Here is a 13,829-nt window from a genome sequence, read left to right as displayed (position 1 = left end):
CGCTAGTTAGCTTATCATACGTCTTTATAACCAGACATCTTATTCATATACCCATACCCTTAACACTATTCTCGATTCATCATACTTAGTTTTCCCAAAAGTTAGCCATAGGCTTCATTCCTTTAAAATTTGCCAGACTAGGGCGTTATTTTCATACTCAAAAAGTAACTTATTACTTAATTCAATCCTAATGTTGGGTACTTAAAACTATCATTTTAAGCCTTATTCGTATGGACTATATTTCAAATTTTCAGGACTTTGCCTAAGGGCGCTCGTGAACTTTTGATTCTTATCCATCACTTTACTTATTCAGAACTCATTTTAAAATTCTTACTTCCAAAATAACACTCAAATACTAGGGTTTCGTCGGGGGGGGATGTTAAAACTCTCCCCTAGTTAGGAAATTTCATCCTCAAAATTTTTCATCCTTCTCAGTTTTATTACCTGAGCAAGATGGTTGTTTACAACCATCACTCATTACAAACAATTCAATTTTCTTATTCAGTTTCCAAAGACTCCCTTTTACAAACATATCCCTTGAAAATTCTTATTGAAAGTCATTGCTTATTTTCTTTTGAGGACAAAAAAATTTGTGGCGATCAAAACACTGAAGTGCAAATCTCACATGATTTTCTTTGGACAACTTGTCAAGCTATTACTGGAGATTTGGAACAGTTGCCTAAACTTTACTTATCATTCATGACTACTCGCATTTAATCTAGCATTTCAACATTTATTTTTTACACCAGTTGTCATTATCTTATATGAGGAAGTCGAATAGTTTTCACCAGTCCAACTTCTTGCGCAAGGCACTTACTATAAATTAGGTATGCCAGACACTACTGCTAATACATTAACTTACATCGCCTAAATTTTCACTCTCATCCAATGAATCCTCTTGCCTTTTTTTCATCATTCGTTTCAGATTTCCTTTTCTTTTCTCATCTTTACTTTTCTACTTCACTATCACTTTTGCTAAATGACTTTATCCTTGACCTTTTAATCCTACAGAGATCCCTTAGAGTTTGAGAATACCTTCCTCAAGAGTAAGGTTCTATCAATCAAGAATAACACTGCTCAAAACAAAATGAACCCACATTTGGGGGTCTGGACATACAAAACTCTTACAATTCCTATGAAGCTAGACAACCATTCAAATGCCATTGGTGTGACAACACTCAAAGCTACCTATTTATCTAGGCATAGTACTTTTGTTATAAACATATTGAATGTCTACTCAAATGACTGATACGCAGACTTTGACATGCCATTTGTTTCCCTCGGTGTGCATAACAACCCAGCACACTGCTTCCTTGGCGTAACCTTGATATTGTCTCTCGGTGCTTATTCCTTTATATACCTAAAAACATAAACAACTTTGGTAAGTTTGTAAGAACTTAGTGAGCTAAACCTTAGAATACCTTCTATGTTGCATATGTTGTTTTGCACATCCTTAGTGTATTTCTTGAAATTTCCTTCTTCTTTGGCGAGTACTATACTGAGGCTACCATATTTCTTTCTTCAGAACCTTTTTCCTTCTCTTGTGCTTATTATACTTAACATCTCTTTACCTTCTATATCATTTCTTAAACCTTACATTTACATCATCCTTAACATTTTTACTTACCTTATTATCAGACTTAACTTATTTCATACTCACTACCCTTATCATTGTCTTTGGGCAGGCTAGACTATGCCCAATACTTATCTAAGAATTGTTATATCATCCTTACTTTAGTACACTTTCTATTCTTCCTCTTAACTTGTATATTTATTTTGCCATGTACTCTGGCGCGCACTTGCCTTTCTATCCATCGCTTATAATTATACAGAGTTCACCATTCATTTAGTGTCCACCCAAAGGTGTTGCCTTCAGATGGTCATCATGAATTCCATTCTTCAAATTCCACCACGAAGGTGTTCCTTTCCAAAAAGAGCAACAGAGGCTTTCCTTTTAGAGAATTGCCATGAGGGTATCCTTTTAATAGAGATGGCCACGAAGACATCCATTTAACTAAGATAGCCACAAAAGCATCTTTTTTTTACAGAGATGGTCACAAAGGCTTCCTTTTAACAGAGATCATCACCAAGGCTTCCATTTAACAAAGATCACCACAAAGGCTTTCTTATAATAGAGATAGCCACAATGGCTCACTTATACATAAATTGGTGTTTTTGATGATAGGACTTCGCCTATGCTTACTATTGTGAGGTTTTCCCCACATCACTAGTACTTACTAAACCATCCTTTACATATTCCATATGATGGCATGGTCCAACCAGAATGATTAGAAAGCCTAAAAATTGGGTTTTTCTGTATATTTGGGAAGTCGGATGTGAATTTGACATGGGCTGGATACATGCCATGTGGAAATGCTCAGGCCGTGTGGCTCTTGAAAACTAGTCTATTTGTCTAATTTTAGCTCTTTTTTTGCTCTTTTCGCTCCTAAATACTCTCCTAAGTATAGAAACATGAATTTAAAGAATTAGGAGCATTAAATTCATTAATTTGCTTAATTAATCATCCAAAAATGTTTAAAGAATGGGATTAAAACATGTTACTTTTATAGCTTATCAAATATCCCCACAGTTAAATGTTTGCTTTTCCTCAAGCAAAATCCTCAACTCACATTAAAATTAATATTTCTCAACTTGTAATTCCCATCAATAATGTCTCAAAATAATTCACAAATAATCATGCATTGGCAATTCAACTAAAAGAGCACTAAAGTCTCAAACAATCCAAGCTAACATTTTTAAACATGAAAACATAGGTGTCTCCCCTTATCTAAGTAATTACCTTTAATTCAAAATCGACAAGAATCGACATCCTCACTAAAGATTCACTCAAATCACTCAAAGTGTTTAAGGTTCACGAATAAGCACTCAATAGTCAAAATAGAAAGGTCATTACCAAAGGCTTGCATCAAAATCAAATCTCCACCACTATAAAATGAGATAATACACAAATCAAAAGGTCTTTAAGAGGTTGTAATGGGGCTTATGTTAAGGGTATGGATAAAGGCTAGAAAAGTTGGTTATAATCGAGATCAAATTGATAAATTACCAAACTAGAAAAAATAAACAAATGTTGAATTAAAAACAAGTGCATAAATCAAGAACTATTCAAGAATAAAAATGAGCTTCTTCTCAAAATATGAATTTAACTATTCAAGCTCAATCAACATGGAACTAAATAATAATAAAAAATTCAATTTTTTTTATTTTTATTTATCTAGAACAATTAGAAATAATTCAGCAAGTCAAACAGAAGAGCATAGTTAAGCAACTAACCAAAATAAATATCTACAAAAATGGAGTCAATAAAACGAGAAAAAGTCTCAACGAAAAAATGAGTTATGGGTTAACATTAATGGGTAAATCAAGAAACGGTGTGTTAGGCCTAATAGGGTTCATTAAGGGTTAATTATGAATGTAGGCTTTTTATGGGATAAGTGGGTTAAAACCTAGGTGTCTTTATCATCTCAGTAAATCAAATCAAAGGTGTGCTCTCGACATGCATAATCGAAGCAAGTTCTAGAATAACAAATCAGGTTGACACACTCATAACCAATAATAAAATGAGCAAGAAAAATGTATGATCTAAAAGCTCAAAATCGCACAAAAAATCATGGTTTTTGATGTCAAACTTGCAAATCTCAAACTTCAAGATAATACTTCAATTTAGGGAAACAACCTAAAAAAATTTAATTTTTGAAAAATAACTTATCATGCTTGATTCTCTCATGTCTTAAATTTTAAATCAACCAATACACAAATATCTACAAACTAATCCAAAACACATCAACAAAAAAAAATCTCAAATTGACAGAAATTCATTCTAATGGAAGTATGAGGAAATTACTTAAATACAAGACATAATTCAGGGATTTTCTAATAATTATATAAACAACCTCTCCACACTTAAGATGCACATTGTCCTCAATGTACAAATAGATATAATCACAATATAAGCAGAATATCATACGAGACAAAGAAAACTAAAATTGCCCTGAATATTGGATGAAATTACCAGAATGGTGAAAAGCAGAATTGTAGGTAGTGCATGATTCCAAGCAAACTAATAAGAAAATAAACACAAATAGTGAAAAAGATTCAGAGAGTACAACTCAATTAGAAACAACCATAAAAATAAAAATAAAAATATAGTTCAAATAATAATAAATGAAATAAGTCTAAGAAAATAAAAATAAAGCAACTAAAAAAATAAAAATAAAGCTAAAATAAAAAAAACAAAAAAGAAAAGAAATAAACTCAATGATACCAATAAAATTAAAGGTAGTAGTAAAAATAATACTAAAAAATACTAAAAATAATAGAAATAAATTAAAACAAAATTAAAATCTAAGCATAAGAAAAATAAAAAAAATAAGAAAAAATAAGAAAATAGATAAAAAATAATATAACAAATAATAATAAATAATAAAATAATAAAATAAAATAAAATAAAGAAATGGGTAAAAGGGGAAGATCGACGAAAGATGGTGGCCGAAGTTATGATTGGGGATCACGCGTGGGAGGCTGTGGTCGGTGCGAGAGAGAAGGGCGCGATCGAAGAGGGAGGAGAGTGGTTGCTCGATGCAAGGGAGAAGAAAGAGGGAAAAAAGGAAATGGTGCCTCGATGGAGGAGTGACTGGTTCGCGTGGCTGTTCGACGAGGGAGGGGAGAAAGACGTGCGTGGGTTTGATGAGGTGAGGGGAAAAGGAAGGGAAGGGGAAAAGGGATGAGGGGGTGGGGCGTGAGTGGTGCGTGGGTGGGTGGGTGGTTGATGGGAGAAAAGTCGGGGTGGCTATGGTGCAGCGACGGAGGCTTAGGCGAGGGAAAGAACGGCAGCCAGAATGGGGGAAGAAAGTGAGAACAACAGCTAGGGTTAGGGGTTTAAGAAAGAAGATGAAAGTAAAAAGAAATTAGGGTTGAGGGATTAAAATGGTAACACAGTCATGTAAGGGCCCGTGTTGGGCCACACGGCCATGTCACACACCCGTGTGGATCTTCCCAGCCCGTGTACGATAAAAAGTTTCAACCCAGTCTTCACATGGCCTCGGACACGTCTGTACGTCCAGGTCATGTGTGATTTCCTTCGTTTCTTCCACGCCTATGTGAGAGCCCACATGCTCGAGTGAGAGCCCACTCAACCGAGTGAGAGCCCACACGCCCGTGTGAGAGCCTACACGCTCGTGCGGCTCGGTCGAGTCTCTTACCCGTGTAACTCTCTGACTTGGAATAAAATTGAAAAAATTAGCTCCAAGATTCACACTGCCTAGGACACGCCCATGTGTTCAGGCCATGTGGACTATTTTAGGCCACATAACCTTTAAATTTTTGAAAATTAAGTCTCAGGATTCACATGGCCAAGGAAACGCCTGTGTGTCCAGGCCGTGTGTGTCACACGACCATGTCGCCAGACCGTGTTACTCACTGTCGAGGCCCTTATTGTGCATACGGCTTGGGACACACCTGTGTGTCCAGGCTATGTGGGTCATAAAATATATTTTCTTTAATATTGAAAATTAATTAGTTTAAAATATAACATGAATTAAAAGAATTAGCAGAGTGTTAACACTCGGGTTGCCTTTCGAGAAGTGCTTATTTAGAGTCTAAGCTCAACTTACCTTGTATTCGCACGGTTACGATGGTTCATGGAGCCGAGGCTCCTCTTTCTCGCTATCAATGTTATTACCAAAATAAGGTTTGAGTCGAGTACTATTTACCTTAAAAGTGCCAAATTCAGAATGAGTTACCTCAATTATACCGTATGGAAGACGTTAAGTACCGTAAAAGGGTTTGAACCATTTGCATCAAGCTCCAAAGGGGCAATTCGTGGATCCGTTTTGTCTAGCAGTACCTTATCCCCAGCCTTAAATTGGTTCATTCTATTCACGTGCTCCTCATAGCGTCATTTCAACTCTTCATCATGCTTTTCCGGTTTCTCTTTGACATATGTCTGCCATTCATCTAGTTCATCGATTTGTAACATTCGTTCATCATAAATTGTTCTATTTCTATTGCATTGCTTGGAACATGGCTTCATTACATTTTTTCGAGGGGTTTCTTGCACAGAAAGTTGAGCCACATGGTCATTAACATTAATAGAAGATTGAAAATCATCTTGATCACTAGATGTTCTCATAGAATCACGAGCTTGAAAAGTAATTGATTCGTCACCTACATGAGGCACTAATTCCCCCGTACCAACATCAATTAAAGTTCTAGCAGTTGCTAAAAAGGGTCGGCCTAAAATTAAAGGTACTTCAGTACCCTTATCCATGTCTAACACAACAAAGTCAACGGGGAATATGAATTTATCGATTTTAACGGGCACATCTTCAATAACACCCCTAGGGTATCTAATGGTTCTATCCGCTAATTGAATACTCATCCTAGTTTATTTGGGTTTCCCAAGACCTAGTTGTTTAAATATTTTGTAGGGTATGACGTTAATACTAGCCCCTAAATTAGCCAAAGCATTATCAATATTCAAACTACCAATTAAACAAGGAATAGTAAAACTCCCTGGATCTTTCAGATTATTTGGCAGTTTATTTTGTAAGATGGTTGAGCAAACTGCATTGAGCTCCACAGTCGACAAGTCATCTAACTTTCGTTTGTTTACCAAAAGCTGATTTAAAAATTTGACATAATTAGGCATTTGTAAAAGAGCTTCAAAAAACAGTAAGTTAATATGTAATTTCTTTAACAGCTTGAGAATTTTACCAAATTGTTTGAGAATTTTACAAAATTGTTCGTTCATGTGGTCTCTCTTCGTCACATTAGGATATGGCACTCAAGGTTTATATTCCTTAACAACCCGTTTTTGCTCTTTCTGGCTTATCTCAACCTTATCATTATTTACCACAATTTATTGCTTCAATTCTTGTTCAAATTCAACTAACCCTTCTTTATCTCACACAGTAATTACATGAAGCTGCTCCCTTAGGTTAGTTTCGGTATTGCTAGGCAAACTACCTTGTGGTCTTTCTGAGATTAACTTAGCAAGCTGACCTATTTGGTTCTTAAGCCCTTGAATTGATGCTTGTTGATTCTTCAATGCTGCTTCAATGTTTTGAAAGTGAGTTTCTAAAACCGAGATAAACTCCGTTAACATCTCCTCGAGGTTCAGCTTTTCTCTTGCTAGTAAGGTTGTTGTTGGAAGCTCGGTGGGGGTTGTGCTCACTGATTTCCTTGACCACCCCAAGAAAAAATTGGGATGGTTCCTCCAACCTGCATTATAGTTATTACTATAAGGGTTATTTTGAGGCTTAGAATTGTTACCTATATAATTGATTTCTTCATTCTCTGTGCTAAGACCGTAGGGTAAACATTCTAGATTATTCATTCCACCTCCATTTGTATCTCATTGCCTCACCGGATGTACCTGCGTATAAGCATATAAACCATCAATTTTCTTACTTAAAAGTTCTACTTGATTTGATAACATGGTGACTGTATTTGAGTTGAAAAATCCGACTGCTTTCATCGGCTTTGTGCTCATAACTTGCCACTAATAATTATTCAGTGTCATCTCTTCTATAAATTCATAAGCCGCTTTAGGTGTTTTATTTTTAAGTGTTCCACCGGCTATGCAACGATCAACTGTCTAGTTGAGGGATTCAAACTGTTGTAGAAGGTTTGAACTTGTAGCCTTAGAGGTAACCCAAGGTGTGAGCACTTTCTCAATAAACCCTTGTATCTCTCCCATGCATCATATAACGTCTCTAAATCAACCTGTACGAAGGAAAAGATATCATTCCTCAACTTGGATGTCTTAGCTAATGGGAAGTACTTTAGAAGAAACTTTTTGGTCATTTGAACCCATGTGGTGATGGAACCTCGTAGTAAAGAGTTCAACCACTACTTAGCTTTGTTCCTCAACGAGAAAGGAAATAACTGTAAGTGAATGGCGTCGTTAGTGACGCCACTAATCTTGAAAGTATCGCAGATTTCTAGGAAATTGGCTAAATTAGTATTTAGGTCTTTTTCTTGCAAACCATCGAACTGAACAAACTGTTGTATCATCTAAATAGTGTTCGGCTTCAGTTAAAAATTATTGGCCTCAAATATGTGTTTCACAATACTCGATTCAGGACCAGTTAGAGTGGGCTTGGCATAATCGTACATAGTACGAGGAACAAAATTTGGATATGCAACAATTGCAGGAGCTAGCTGATTATTCTAGTTATCACCTATCTCCTTAGTACTAATAATTTCCTCTTGTTCGTCTACTACATTTTCTCGACTCTGCCTTACTTCTCTACAATTTTTACGAGCTGTATTTTTAATTTCATGATCAAACAGTAATGGTCCTGATGGGTTTCTCTTAGTCATAAACTAAAGGAACTTGCCAGAAGCAAATAAAAGAAAAATTAGAATTAAAAATTAAACTAGAAACAAAAATTATAATAAAAATAAAAATGGCCAAATTAATAAAAATAAAGTGTTCCTAATATTTTAGTCCTCAGCAATGGCGCCAAAAACTTGATGGTTACTAATCTAACTATAAATACGGCAAAGGCAAGTGCACTTATCGAACAATAGTTTACCTATGGTGAGTAGAGAATATCGTCCACGAGGACTAAAAGTATTAGTAATTACCATTTTTCTATTATTTAGCTGAAAATTTAAAATGATGTGTTTTAATCTAAATTTACTAAACTAATTTAATTAAGAATGCAACAAATAATGAATCAAGGAAATAATCGAATATTAACCAATAAGATAAACAATACCCAGAAAAGAATCCACCTAGACTTCACCTATTATTATGAATCTGAATTAAACGATCTATTCACTTGTGTCTTGATTCGTAGAAATCCCTAAATTATGTTAATATCTCTATCGAGAGTAAGAACAACTAACTCTAGGTTGATTAATTGAAATCTATTTCTAATTAAAACACCTATTGTTGCATTAACTCGATCTATGGATTCTCATATTCGATTTAACTCTAATCCGGTAGATTTATGTCGTCCTATTTCTAGGATTGCATGCAACTCCACTCAATTATGCAAGATCTACTCTTAAACAGGGATTTTTCCTCCACTAAATTAAGCACATTAAACATGAATAAATATATCAGAAATATTAAAACAAGAAATAAGCACACATAATTGAGAACAAGAATTAAGTATTTATCTCGTAAAAACATAAATTTAAATAAAATGATTCGTCGTAAGTTTCATCCTCCCTAGGTATTTAGGGAATTTAGTTCATAATCCTGAATAGAAACATCTCAAAGTTAGAACAACCACAAGACATAAAGAAACCCAATAAAACTTCGAAAGAATTGAAAGGGAGATCTTCAATCTTGGTGGAGATCCGCTTCCGAGTTGGCTCCGATGGTGGTTGTCAAGTGTTTTCTTCGATCTTCTCTGATTGCTCCCTTATGTCTTCTTCTAATTGGTATTTATAGACTTTAGAATGCTCAAAAATCCTAAAAATTGGGTTTTTCGGCGTATTTGGAAAGTAGGATATAAATTGACACAGGCTGGCACATGGGCGTGTGTCCAACCTGTGTGGCTCACATGAGCACGTGCCCAGGCCATGTGGCTCCTGAAAACAACTCTATCTATCTGATTTTGGCTTGTTTTTCACTCATTTCGCTCCTAAATGCTCTCCTAAGTATAGAAACATGAATTTAAAGGATTAGGAGCATTAAATTCACTAATTTGCATAATTAATCATCCAAAAACACATTAAGAATGGGATTAAAATATGTTACCTTTATAGCTTATCACATACAGGGTTCTTTCATCTTCCTTCGTCTGAGAATTGCCTAAATCGTCCTCTTGCACCAAACCTTTTAACACCCTCGACATGATCCAATCTACATGATCTGAATTTTGGGGCTACATCCTTCATATATATGTAACTGAAAATTTCCTCTTTTCCATTTATTCATTAATGTAAACTTCTCTTTTTAGAAGTAACAGAATCTTCTATGGCGTACATTGTATGGTTACATCTTCAACTCGATAAAAAATTAGACTTTCATGTTTTTTTTCATAGTCTACGGTGTACAGCTTGGAGTGCTACCTAATTATCTAGGCGTAGTACTTTAGCTATAAACATATTGAATGTCTACTCAAATAACTGATGCACAGACTTTGACATGACATTTGTTTCCCTCTATGTGCATAATAGCCCAGCACACCACTTCCTTGGCGTAGCCTTGACATTGTCTCTCGGCTCTTATTCCTTTATATACCTGAAAACATAAACAACGTTAGTAAGTTCGTAAGAACTTAGTGAGCTAAACCTTATAATACCTGCTATGTTGCATATGTTGTTTTGCACATCCTTAGTGTATTTCTTGATATTTCCTTCTTCTTTGGTGAATATTATATTGAGGCTACCATCTTTCTTTCTTCAAAACTATTTTCCTTCTATATCATTTCTTAAACCTTACATTTACATCATCCTTAACATCTTCACTTACCTTATTATCAGACTTAACTTATTTCATACTCACTACCCTTATCATTGTCTTCGGGCAGGCTAAACTGGACCCAATACTTATCTATGAAATTGCTACATCATCCTTACTTTAGTTCACTTTATATTCTTCCTCTTAACTTGTATCTTTACTTGCCACGTACTCTGGCGCGCACTAGCCTTTCTATCCATCGCTTGTAACTATACCGAGTTCACCATTCATTCGGTGTCTATCCAAAGGCATTGCCTTCAGATGGTCACCATGAATTCCATTCTTCAAATTCCACCACGAAGGTGTTGCTTTCCAAAAATAGCAATAGAGGCTTTCCTTTTAGAGAATCGCTATAAGGGCTTCCTTTTAATAGAGATAGCCACAAAGACATCCATTTAATTGAGATAGCCATAAAAGCATCCTTTTTTACAGAGATGGCCACAAAAGCTTCCTTTTAATAGAGATCATCACCAAGGCTTCCATTTAACAAAGAACGCCACAAAGGCTTCCATTTAATAGAGATCGCCACAAAGGCTTCCTTTTAACAATGATCACCACAAAGGCTTCCTTATAATAGAGATATCCACAAAGGCTCACTTATACAAAAATTGGTGTTTTTGATGATAGGGATTCGCCTATACTTAGTATTATGAGGTTTTATCCATATTGCTAATACTCACCTAACTATCCTTCTACATATCCCATATGATGGCATGGTCCAACAAGAGTCTTACACTATATGGTATTCAAAGTGTCATGGTCTTTTCCTTTTAGAGATTCATGTTTTTAGTCTTGATAGACCCTTATAGGCGACTCAGGAGATAGATATAGACTCTTTATGTAGAATTATGCTTGATAAACTTATTCTTTTCATAGTTATTCATGATAGATAAATTCATGCTTATAGACATGTAACACATTCCCCTTAAACTTCATGCAATGACTTATTCATGATAGACATTTTCACAACAGACTTGTTCATGCTTTCAGACGTATATGCACACATACTGTTCCTTTCCATTTTAGAGTCTTAGAGTCATGTTTTTCTAGTTCCAGTTTCATACTATAGTTAATTAGCATAGAACTATCTATACTACAAAATACATGTAAGAGTCAGCTTAGAGACTCACCTTATAACCTTAAAGACAACTTAAATTTTAGATCTAGCCTCTTTCTTCCTAGAATCAACCACTTGAACTCTAGATCATTTATCCAACCAGATGCTAGGGCCTCTTTGCCTTGCCAAATAGATACACTTTGTTAGAGTTCATTCAAGTAATCTTTCCCTTTTACTTGAACTTAAACATATCACAAAACCTTACTTCTTCACTTATTCTTACAGATCTACACTTCCTTAGTAGACATAGTCATCAAACGTACCTTGTTGAGAGGGAAACCACTAGCAAAAATTGAGGTTTCAAATTCATTTTTTGGGAGGCAACTTACTAGCAAAAAACCAAATTTTCAGACTTGTCTTTTAAGGAGGTAGCCTTCATCTGCTCAAAGCCCTCATCTTTAATAAGGGAGACGACCCCCTTAACTTAACTTGAGTTTCTTTCCAACTTAAATCAAGTTTTCATGGGAACTTGGTAAAGGTCATGTCCAAACTAAGTGGCCTATCAAAATTTACCACGTCTAAGAGGCTTACCTGATACTCCTTCAACCTTTGACTCTTCTGATTCATGTTTGGTTAGTTCCCAACCAACTTTCCTTACAAATATATTGGTATGACCACTTTGGTCACTAAAGGTATTATGACTTCTGGCGTGGCCTCATACCTCATACCTCATAACCATTCTTTTCGTTTCATTTATCATCCTAACTTGATTAGGAATCCTTGTCTACTAATTTCCAAATCAGAGTCCGCCCATTCTATACGCCAAGAATGCATTTAGGTGACTACTACCACTTAGTAAAATATTCCTCTCTATGGTTCCTTAATCGTTCCTATTACAGAAGGCCATATAAACAGAACACTCTCGGTTCACCTACTCTCCACGCTAGAATGACCCCTTTTTGAGCAAACATTACTTAGCTCATCGTACGTCTTAATAAATAGGCATCTTATTCATATACATATGCCCTTAACATTATTCTCGATTCATCATACTTAGTTTTCTTAAAGGTTAACCATAGGCTTCATTCATTTAGAATATGCTAAGCTAGAGCGTCATTGGCGTACTAAAAAAGTAACTTATTACTTAATTCAATCCTAACATTGTGCACTTAAAAGTATCTTTTTAAGTCTTATTCCTTGGACTATATTTCAAACTTCCAAGACTTCGCCCAAGGGCGTACTCATGAACTTTTATTTTTTAAATGAATCCATCATTATACTTATTCAGAACTCATTCTAAACTTCTTACTTCTAAAAAACACCGAAATACTAGGGTTTCATCGGGTGGAATGTTACAATTTAGATATATTATTCTACTCTCTAATCATCCTTTAATTTTGTATGGTTTAGGAAAATTTGATCTTTATCGTTCCTTTAATCGTGTATGGTTAGGAAAATTCAATCTTTATCGTTCGGCAACTCAGATCTGACAAATCGGAAAGCATAAATGTGGTTGTTTGTGGGTTATTGGGTAGTATTGATTCTATTGTTAAAGGATGTGTTGGTTAGGTAAATTGGGGTTATTTGTTTGTGTTTAGCTATTGATTTTCTAGTATTTTTTTATGTTAGGCGCTGATTTAAATGCCCCAGTCCATCAGTGAAGTCATTTGTTGTCCGTGCTCACGTTTCGCATTGAATCATTGTAAGTAGTCTAGTCGATTTGGATCTGAAAGTTAGTTGTTGTAACATTGATTTGGTTGAACCCATGTTAGGTGTTCTAAGACTGATTTAACAATGTCTTAACTCGCTAAATGTTATATATTAATTTAGGCTAAATTTAAGTTTAAGGGAGGAGGCTCAAATTTTAGCAAAGTGGTGCTATGGTTGTGCGAATTTAAGGTGTGGGTTCTAATCTGTTAACTTGAGTGTTTAAATCATATTTTTAGTGTTTAAAATGAAAATCAAGCTTGCTGGTTGGGATTACTTAAATGGCTAAGTAAGTGATTTTAAGGTGGTTGATTAAAGTACATTTCAAGCCTTAGTTAAGTGGCATGCTTAAAAATTAAGAATGGTTGACTGATTATTCGTATGGTTGGTATTGGTATGTAATGATATGGATGATTGAATATAAAATGGTTGTTGGTTGTACGTGTAGCATGTATTACTATAAAAAAATGAGTGAATGCTTGATTTGTATGCTTGAGTGAATTGCCATGAAATGTACTGGTTGAAAGTTTGCTATATATGCATTAGAAAAATTTCTTATGAAATGATTATGGAACTAAGGCATGTTTGAATGCCATTGTATTGATTATGCAATTGAACACT

General features: G+C 35.1%; 1 non-coding gene across 1 annotated transcript; it reads left to right on the top strand.

The window, feature by feature from the left end:
- Window positions 1-7,672: 7,672 nt before the first annotated feature.
- On the top strand, window positions 7,673-7,779 carry LOC121216606 (small nucleolar RNA R71). The gene has a single exon (XR_005912787.1). It is a non-coding gene; the product is annotated as a small nucleolar RNA R71 (small nucleolar RNA).
- Window positions 7,780-13,829: the final 6,050 nt, after the last annotated feature.

This window comes from Gossypium hirsutum, chromosome D04 (assembly GCF_007990345.1).
Source record: "Gossypium hirsutum isolate 1008001.06 chromosome D04, Gossypium_hirsutum_v2.1, whole genome shotgun sequence".
Lineage (NCBI taxonomy): Eukaryota > Viridiplantae > Streptophyta > Magnoliopsida > Malvales > Malvaceae > Gossypium > Gossypium hirsutum.
This window is presented reverse-complemented; position numbering and strand designations above follow the sequence as displayed.